Below are 7,348 nucleotides of genomic sequence, written 5' to 3' on the forward strand. Positions count from 1 at the left end.
CAGTCCTTCCAATGAACACCCAGGACTGATCTCCTTTAGGGTGGACTGGTTGGATCTCCTTGCAGTCCAAGGGACTCTCAAGAGTCTTCTCCAACACCACAGTTCAAAAGCATCAATTCTTTGGCACTCACCTTTCTTTGTAGCCCAACTCTCACATCCCTAGATGACCACTGGAAAAACCATAGCCTTGGCTAGATGGACCTTTGTTGGCAAAGTAATGTCTCTGCTTTTTAATATGCTCTCTAGGCTGGTCATAACTTTCCTTCCAAGGAGTAAGTCTTTTAATTTCATGGCTGCAGTCACCATCTGCAGTGATTTTAGAGCCCCAAAAAATAAAGTCTGACTGTTTCCACTGTTTCCCCATATATTTGCCATGAAGTGATGGGACCAGATGCCATGATCTTCGTCTTCTGAATGTTGAGCTTTAAGCCAACTTTTTCACTCTCCTCTTTCACTTTCATCAAGAGGCTCTTTAGTTCTTCTTTGCTTTCTGCCATTAAGGGTGGTGTCATCTGCGTATCTGAGGTTATTGATATTTCTCCCAGCAATCTTGATTCCAGCTTGTGCTTCATCTACCCCAACATTTCTCATGATGTACTCTGCATATAAGTTAAATAAGCACAGTGCAAATATATAGCCTTGACGTACTCCTTTCCCTATTTGGAACCAGTCTGTTGTTTTATGTCCAGTTCTAACTGTTGCTTTCCTGACCTGCATACAGATTTCTCAAGGAGCAGGTCAGGTGGTCTGGTATTCCCATCTCTTTCAGAATTTTCCTCAGTTTATTGTGATCCACACAGTCAAAGGCTTTGGCATAGTCAATAAAGCAGAAGTAGATGTTTTTCTGGAACTTGCTTGCTTTTTTGATGATCCAGTGGATGCTGGCAATTTGATCTCTGGTTCCTCTGCCTTTAAGGTAGTGCTAGTGATAAAGAACCCACCTGCCAATGCAGGTGACATGGGTTCAATCCTTGGGTTGGGAAGATTCTCTGAAGGAGGGCATGGCAACCTACTCCAGTATTCTTGCTGAAGAATCCTGTGGACAGAAAAGCCTGGCAGGCTACGGTCCACGGCGTCACATAGAGTTGGATATGACTGAAGCGACTTAGCATACAGGGACGCATGCATTCTGTGCTGCTAGTAGACAGACTGGGCACCTGGTACCCTTTACTTCAGTGCTATAATGCTTACACCTGGAGAAACTTCTCCAGTAACAAAATATTAGTACAAAGAAATGAAAAGGGACTAAAAATAACTGCATGCAGGCAGTTGGGGGAAACAAAAAGAGCAAAAATCCCAACTGCCCCTTTTGAGGAGCTGGAAGCAAAAAGAGCGTCTCAGGAGCTTTGGCTCTGCACATGCCCCCTGCACACACCACCACCAAAGAGGTGGGCAAAACACCTAAGCCCGATCCCTGAGCACACCTCTACTCACATCCCATATAAGGAACCAGCTCTACCATCTACCAAACAAGGGAACCTGTTACTTGTTCTTGCTCCCTCCTGCAGCTAGCACAGGAGCCCCAATACAAACCTTGCCTGAATTTCTTGTCTGGCCTCTAGTCAATTTCTATTGCTTGGGGAAGGCCTAGCACCCTGGTCGGTTTCACTGCCTCCCATCATCAGCTGCCTGAAGCACTGGTTCCCGACTCGGCTGTACAAAGGAATTATCTGGGGAGTTTCACAAATTACTGATGCCTGGGACCTTCTTCCTCCCACCAGGAGATTCTGACTTAATTGGTATTGGGTATATCCTCGGCATCTGGATTTTTAAAAGTGATGTAGCTGAAGTTGGAAACCTTCAGCCTAACCCCTGCAATCATCTCCTGACCCTTCTTACTCCAACTTGGCTCCAGTCTACTCCCCATCCTGTCCCTTTTTCTTCTCCATAGTTGGAGTAATCTTTTCAAACTGCGATTGTAACTGTGTCACCTCCACCTCCTTAAAACCTGGGGGCTTCCCAGGTGGCCCTAGTGGTAAGAATCTGCCTGCCACTGCAGGAGACATAAGAGACGCAGGTTTGATTCCTGGGTCAGGAAAATCCCCTGGAGAAGGAAATGGCAACCCATTCCAGTATTCTTTCTAAAGAATCCCATGGACAGGGGAGCCTGGTGGGCTACAGTCCACAGGTTGCAAAGAGTTTGACACAACTGAAGTGACTGCATGAACCCCTTAAAACTTTTCAAAACTTTCCCAGTAATGTCAAGCTAGAGGCCCCAAACCCGAAAATGGCTCATAAAGCCCTCCTTGTTCTTTTTTTAAGTATTTATTTATTTGGCTTCGTTGGGTCTTAGTTGCAGCAAGTGAGATACTCAATCTTCCTAGTGTCATGTGGGATTTTCAGTGGAGGCGTGCAAACTCTTACTGGCATCGTGTGGGATTTAGTTCCTTGACCAGGGACTGAACCCAGGCCCCCTGCATGGGAGTGCAGTTACAGTCACTGAACCACCAAGGAGGTCCCCAAGCCCTCCCTGACCTTGTCATCTCTTTGGCCACACCATTCTTGACCTCTGGGCTCCAACACATTTATTTTTTAGTTCTTCAACCATGCCATGCTCTTACCACAGTGCCTTTGCACACACTGTGCCTAGTGAAGCTCTTCTCCCATTCCTTGCCTAGTTAACTTTTAGCTCATCTTTCAGCTGTCAGCTCATCATTTTTCTGACCTGTTATATGCTCTTATAACACCACATAAACTCTGACTTATGGCCAGTGAGATTTTATGCTTATTTCTATGCTGGTTCCCCCATTGAAGCTCCTTGAATGAAGAAACTTTGGGTCTATTTCTGCTTCACATGGTGTTGCTAAAACCTTCCACACTGGCCTATAATTATACCCTCAAATTAGTTACTGAAGGAATATGTATGAACGAATGAAAATATGCTTGACATCAGATCTATCACAAGTTCAACTGATGTCAGCTCCAAAATATCTCCAGGACCCATTTATTCCTTTTTGTCTGCCCTGCTGGTCCAAGCCACCATCATCTCTGCTCTAAACTACTAAACAGTTTCCTCACTGGTCTGCAGACCCTCTCTCTTTTTCCTCTCCAGTGTTCTAACAGCAGGCAGACTGATCTTTTTAAATCCCAAATAATATGCTACCCCTCTGTTCAAAATTATTCCAAGTCTTTCCATTGTTCTCAGAATAGAATCCAAGCATCTTACCACTCTCACCCTCACTGACTATCCACCGAACTACACTGGCCTCGTTTCTGTTCCTCAAACATGCAAGCCCTTTCCAACTTTCAGGCTTTAGCACTTACTGCTGTTTATATGATTCATTGTTATTTTCCAGGGCTCAGATAAAATTATATACAGATATTCCCTGACTGCAGTATTAAAAGTAATCTCCCTTGGCTACATTCATCACTGTTTACTTCCCTAACAGCACTGCTGCTGCTGCTGCTAAGTCACTTCAGTCGTGTCTGACTCTGTGTGACCCCATAGACGGCAGCCCACCAGGCTCCCCTGTCCCTGGGATTCTTCAGGCAAGAACACTGGAGTGGGTTGCCATTTCCTTCTCCAATGCATAAAAGTGAAAAGTGAAAGTGAAGTCGCTTAGTCGTGTCTGACCCTCAGCGACCCCATGGACTGCAGCCTGCCAGGCTCCTCCGTCCATGGGATTTTCCAGGCAGGAGTACTGGAGTGGGGAGCCATTGCCTTCTCCGCCTAACAGCACTACTACAGTCTAAAGTTCTTTTTAAAAGCTACTTGGTTATGCTCCGTATGGGCTTTCCAGGTGGTGCCAGTGGTAAAACAAACAAAAATGCCGCCTGCCGATGCAGGAGACTTAAGAGACAATGGGTTCAATCCCTAGGTGGGAAAGATCCCCTGGAGGAGGGCACGGCAACCCACTCCAGTATTCTTGCCTGGAGAATCCCATGAACAGAGGAGCCTGGCCAGCTACGGTCCATTGGGTAGCAAAGAGTCAGACATGACTGAAGTGACTTAGCTCATGCTCCATATCCCCCATTAGAATATCAGCTCCATGAAAGCAGATGTCTTGTTTATCCTGATCACTGTATTCCCAGTAGACAGATAGTTTGTACTGGGTGTTCAACCAGTAACTGAATCATCTTACGGCTGCCAGCTTCCAAGATGGATCCCAATGATTCTTGCCCTCTGGTGGTATCCATGCCCTTGGGTCTGACTCCCCTCCCACACTGCTTCAGGGCTGACTGTAATATGACCTTCAAGTTTAAGTCATAAAAGACATTGCAGTTCCCACCTTCATCTCAGATTACTCATTCCAGGGGAAGATAACTGTCACACCATCAGGATGCTCAGCATGGAAAGACATCAAGACACCAATCCCCAACCAGCCTGTGACAACCATGTGAGCCGTCATACTTGACAACTGTATGAGTGAACATACAGTTCACTGTATGCTGGAGGGTGGATCCTCCAGCCCCCGTTGAGCCTTCACACCATGAAGCTTTCACTGTCATAGACTGCTACCTTGAGAGAGACTCTGAGCAAGAACTGCCCACCTGAGTTCTCAAACCCTAACCCACTGAAATGATGAGAGGTAGTTATAAAAAATCATCATTATTGATGTTTTAGGTCACTGGGTTTTGGAATGATTTGTTATTCCACAATAGAAAACTAACATACACACCCCATGAGTGATAAACGGAGCCCTGAATATTTCAACGTAAATTATCTCTTGAATCGGACAGGCTTCAAACCTCATTAAGCAGGGAATGATCCTAGGCCACACTTTCAAGTACCATATTTTCCATATTTCTATCAGAGGCTTTAACAATCTTGCAGTACAAGTGGGACACTGTGCAATTAGCTTTAATTGCTCTCCTGTGAATTCTTTATTTGGTACTGTATTTTCTCTCTCCTGAGGCTCTGCCATATGAGTCTTCTTCCCATTTCTCATGAAACTTGCTCAGTTCAATTTAAGAGCCAGTTTTGGGAGTGTGACACCTCTGCATATGACCCAGACTGATGACTTAGCAGTTGCTTGCTTGAACAGGTTTTTAAGTCTCTGAGCCTCTGTTTCCTCTTCTGCTAAACGGAGTTGGTAAAAATACCTACTTTGTGGGGACAATACGACTCATTGCAACGGTAAGCGTGACACGCATATGAGTAAATCACTTAGCGCACTTTGGGCACGTGACAAATATTTTAAATTTTAGCAATTATCCTAAAATGCGGACTCTGATCTCTATTTTATAGACACAAAGTTTCAGAAAAGTCGAGTGTCCTGCCCGACACCACACAGCTAGAATGTGCCAGGCCTGTAGCACTCTAAGGCCTGAATTCTGCTCACTGCCTCACACTGCTCCATCCATGGTTCTGCCACCGCCTCCCAGCTGCTCTTCTCACCTGCTGGCTGTGTCTTCTCCTGCCTGAGTTAAGCAGTCCGACAGACTGATGCTAAGCTAATCATCAGGCAGAGGATGCTAAGCTAACGTCCTCTGAAGCTGACTGGGTTGCCCTCTTGACTCTGATCCTATAACGGCTCTGATTATGCAGATTCAACTTTGCAGGCTCCTGTAGCTCCTCTTCAGTTCCAGGCACTCTCGCCCACTCTGCCAATCTGCATTTGGCTTCCCACTTCTGTTCTACCTTGCTCAATCAGGCCTGGTCCTCTTGGGCTTCCTCCCTGCTCCCCTACCCCACCCCACCCCCACCGCAAACCTCCCCCTTCTTCTCATCCACTGCCTCTGGTATGTCCCCCTGTTTCTTTTGCTACCTGCAAGTCTTATCCATCGAGATCAAGCTTAGGTCCCCATGGGCGCATTCTGCTCCAGGCCCCAGTGTTCTCATCTTTCAGCTGCTGGTCCTCTACTTGGCACTTTTTCCTAGGGAGCTCAGCAGTAAAGAATCTGCCTGCCAACGCAGGAGACTCAGGTTTGATTCCTGGGTCAGGAAGATCCCCTGGAGAAGGAAATTGCAACCCACACCAGTCTTTTTGCTGGGAAAATCCCACGGACAGAGAGGCCGGTGGGCTACAGTCCACGGGGTTGCAAAGAGTCAGATATGACTTAGCGACTCAACAGTAGCAGCAGCAACCTCTAATAGGTTCGTTATTGCCTCATCTTCCCAGTTAGACTGTGAGCTTCCTGAGGCTGAGATCATAGTATGGACTTCCTTTTACCTCCTCCCATGGCACTTAGCCTGGGTGTTTTCTTTGCTAAGCATTCACCTGATTTGATAGGTTTGGAAAGAATTAGGAATTGTCTTTTAAAAGTGTTTACCATCCCTTTGGAAACTAGAGGTCACCTAGATTCCCTCATACAAAGGAAAGAGATTTCACACTCAGTCAGCCTCCAAAAACTGCTTCTACAGGGATGGGAGCCCCACCGATGCTTCCCAACCACCCCTTCTCTTTTCCAACCCCACCTCAGCCCCAGGTAGTGTCCTCCACCCGAAGCTGACTTTCTTTAATATAACCCCCCCAAGGTCCCCTGATTCCTTCCACTCCATACCTCCTCCTCCAATGACCTATCTCAGCCCTCACCCTCCTCCCTATCCCCTCAGCTCCCTCTCTTCTCAGGCTCCAAACTTCTCTCACCTCCCGGAACCCAGATTAGCCTGCTTGCAGCTTCTTATCCCAACTCGCCCTGTTACTCTTTGGCCCCAATCCCAGCTTCATCCATCACCACCCCTATGCCTGGCTCCACTCCCCAAGATCTGCCTGGTTCTGCTGGGTTCCCACTCTTCCCAATTGCTATTTTTTCCTGTCCCCTTGGGACTGAGTCTCAGCCCTGCTCTGTCATTCCCTCCAGGCTGCAGCTCTTTGTTCAGGGGAGAAAAAAAGAGGGGTAGATTCTTCCCATTCCACATCCCATTCCTCTCACCATACTTTTACTAGTTTTGTTATTTTTAATTTTAAGATTAAAAAAAAGTGGCTCGTTTTAAAGAAAACTATTGAACAGATAGTAGTACAAGTGATGCTCAGCTGTGACAGGGGTAAAATAGCTTAAAGGCCCAGCACAGACCTTGGGCCAGGGCTGAATTCTGTGTCTGAAATTGCCTGGGTCTGGGTTTTGCTTCTCCTGTTTCCTGTGACTTGGGGCTGTCTCTGCAACTTGGTCACTGTAAAGTGGGGGAAATAACAGCATTTACTGCAGAGAGCTGTTGCTGCTGCTGCTGCTAAGTCGCTTCAGTCGTGTCCGACTCTGTGTGACACCATAGACGGCAGTCCACCAGGCTCCCCCGTCCCTGGGATTCTCCAGGCAAGAACACTGGAGTGGGCTGCCATTTCCTTCTCCAATGCATGAAAGTGAAGTCACTCAGTCGTGTCCGATTCTTAGCGACCCCATGGGCTGCAGCCCACCAGGCTCTTCCATCCACGGGATTTTCCAGGCAAGAGTACTAGAGTGGGGTGCC

At 47.0% G+C, this 7,348-nt stretch overlaps 1 protein-coding gene across 1 annotated transcript in view; it reads right to left on the bottom strand.

Moving 5' to 3' along the window:
- The window catches only part of LOC104997924 (chromosome unknown open reading frame, human C1orf100), a 36,685-nt gene that overhangs the window by 2,834 nt on the left and 26,503 nt on the right, over positions 1-7,348 (bottom strand). The gene's annotated exons all lie outside the window — the stretch shown is intronic.

This window comes from Bison bison, unplaced genomic scaffold (assembly GCF_000754665.1).
Source record: "Bison bison bison isolate TAMUID 2011002044 unplaced genomic scaffold, Bison_UMD1.0 scf7180017864317, whole genome shotgun sequence".
Lineage (NCBI taxonomy): Eukaryota > Metazoa > Chordata > Mammalia > Artiodactyla > Bovidae > Bison > Bison bison.